Source organism: Sinocyclocheilus anshuiensis, unplaced genomic scaffold, assembly GCF_001515605.1.
Source record: "Sinocyclocheilus anshuiensis isolate Anshui unplaced genomic scaffold, SAMN03320099.WGS_v1.1 scaffold1638, whole genome shotgun sequence".
NCBI lineage: Eukaryota > Metazoa > Chordata > Actinopteri > Cypriniformes > Cyprinidae > Sinocyclocheilus > Sinocyclocheilus anshuiensis.
In genome coordinates this window covers 397,882-400,756 of record NW_015542885.1, presented here as the reverse complement: position 1 = coordinate 400,756, position 2,875 = coordinate 397,882, and the positions used below count along the sequence as shown (strand labels likewise).

General features: G+C 37.1%; 1 long non-coding RNA gene across 1 annotated transcript in view; it reads left to right on the top strand.

Annotated features, from left to right (window-relative positions):
* Positions 1–592: 592 nt before the first annotated feature.
* LOC107694648 (uncharacterized) overlaps positions 593–2,875 on the top strand; it is a 22,692-nt gene continuing 20,409 nt past the window's right edge. Inside the window, exons 1-2 of the long non-coding RNA XR_001634904.1 lie at positions 593–603; positions 849–852. This is a non-coding gene — a long non-coding RNA (uncharacterized LOC107694648). The remainder of the gene's footprint in view (positions 604–848; positions 853–2,875) is intronic.

Genomic DNA, 2,875 nt, shown 5'->3' with positions numbered 1-2,875 from the left:
TTAGATAGCTAAGTAAACGTGTGTGTGTGTGTTTTTAGGTTGATGTGGGTGAGTGCTTATAACATGGTGTAGATTTAAGTTATAGTTATTCTTCAGCCCAAGGGATTTTCAGGATTCTAGTTTCAATCCTTGCCTTAGGCACAACATAAAAAAATATAAGTTCAAAAAGACACACACATACTCATGTAAAATGCAGTTAGATTTTCACAAACACAACATATATCCTTTGGCAGGTACATACAACATAAATAACGCAGACCCTAAATCTCTAGGGCTTTAACCTCGGCACACACACATCCACACACCGCATATTCAACAAAAGCACATACTGTATGGTTTATGTACAGGTACACAGATTTCCAAACCATTCACATCCCCGGGCACAAATGCCTTCTACACATGTACACATAAATTCAAACTAATGCACACACTCATCTGATGATCACAGTTTTGTTGGATCCATGCTCACTATAAATCTGACCCGAGAGTGTAATTATGTGTTATTCTCCCTTTAGATCACTGCAGTGTCACTGTGTGTGGGCATGTGCACATGGACTGTAGTTGTTATGTGTGTGTGTTGGCCAGTGTCCATAAGTATAGTGTGTGGGTGCTCAAAAATATGTATCTTTTAAGTATATATCTAACGATAAACACTTTTGCGCAGCTTTGTGTTTGCCTGTGATCAGATGGAGTATGATGAAAGAGATGGCCTTTCATATCTCGCTATCTGACCAACAGCACTGTTGTTCTCTTACGGGTCATGCTCCGCAAAAGACCTCTGACAGGAAGCAATTAGGCTGTTGTTTGTGCATTGTTTGTACTTCCTGTTTTCGTCTGAGAGGGGTGAGCTCAGTCTCTTCACAATGCCCCAATGAACAGATGCACAAAGCCAAACCAGGCTCAGACATGTTAGGAAGCCGACATAAATCACATTAGCCTTGAAACTGAGACGATAGCATCATCTAAACATGAGCTTTGTCTGTTTGGTTGTGTTGCCATTGTACTTGACTTCCAGACAATGTAGATGGTGATAAGGTGGGACTGAGCTCCCAAAAAAAAAAAAAAAAATTCCCTGTTGATGCTTTACAGGAGAAACCATTCCATAAATGATATGTAAACGGTGAACTGGAACGCAGCTTGAACAGGAATTTGATAACAGCAAACTTCAAAGACCACAGCTGTAAGAATAGCATACAACCAGCTTCAGTTACCTCAACAAATGCCTTTGCTCACCATATACAAACAGTAAGCACTGAAAGACAATCCAAAGTTGAGAACAACTGTTTACTAGCATATGGTAAGGAGATGGATGACCAGCAGTTAATGTTTGCTAATGCTGGAATATCTAGGAAATTAACAAAATATCAAGACTAGTTCAGACAGCATGTTCCTTGAGAATCTGGATGGTCAGCTAAACATGTTCCTACTGAAGCAAAATGAAATAGACAGACAGACATACATAGATATAGATAGATGGATAGATAGATAGATATAGATAGATAGATAGATAGAAAGAAACATGAATGGATTAATAAATACATTTTAAACTCTATGCTGATATTTAGCTGATTTTCATTTTAAACACAATATTGCCGGTTCGAAAATAGTTCAGAAAGAAGTGACAGGAAACTTGCCATCTCCAAGCAACACAAAGTTCCTGAATGAAATGGCATTTTTAAAAAGAATCTTTTGATCGAAGAATTCAATGACTCACCAATAAATACAGTCACTTTGTTTCTTTCTTAAATGAATTGGCATTTTTTTTTAAATATTATTTGAATGAATGTCTCAAATCCCTCACAGACACAGTCACTTACTCCATTTCTGAATGAATCAGCATTTTTTAATGAATCTTTTTAGTCAATGATTGATTGACTCACTCACTTAAAAAGACAGTCAAGTTTAGTTTCTGAATGAATCCACTTTCTAAGCAAATCGGTTGAGTGAATGATTCAATGATTCACTGATAAGACAATGGCTGCATCCAAAATCTAATACTTCCCTACCGTATAGTAGGGAAAACAGTATGTGACAAAAGTAGCATGACAGAATTCACAGTACTCATAAAACATTAGGCAAAAAGTATACTCGGATGACCACCTACTTCCAGCATGATTCTGATGTGTGCATATACGATGGACACTTTACTATCCCATGAGGCCACAGGGGAGGATTAATGAATGGCTGTGACCAGTGGTGGAAAGAGTACTGAAAAAATATACTCAAGTAAAAGTACCATTACCTTCCAAAAAATGTAGTGTGAGTTGAGTAAAACTACTTGTCCAAAAAACTACTTGAGTAAGAGTAAAAGAGTAGCCTATTTAAAAGTACTCATGAGTATTGAGTAGTGAGTACTGAGCTGTGGATTCTACCCCCTCATAATAAACGTTGTACACCGCAATTGATACATTTTAAAAACGTTGTACATTCTGTAATTCACATTATCTTATTTGTCAGAAAGAATGAAGAGTATCTATCATCCAGCAGTTTTAATTTTAACTGCCAACTCTTTAAAATACATCAAAACAGCACGGAAACAGTATTCAGTTGAAGAAAAGATGAAAAATAACTAAACTTGATAATTTATGTTACAATTTTAACAAATGCACATTGTTCTAGAAGGATGGCAAATTCATGCCATACCTTTTACACATTTACTCAACTTGTTATGCTGATAATACAATTTGTAAGGAAAAATGTGTCACAAAGCAAGGCCAGACACAACAGGTAAGTGCAAATCAGGATGGTTTATTGACTGGGTAAGGGGATGACTGGAATAGATGTGTTCAAGGCAGGTGAGTGTCAACACAGTGAATGGTTCCAGGGTGCTTATCTGAGTTCTGATGGTGAGGATCGGATGCCGGTTACGTTGGAA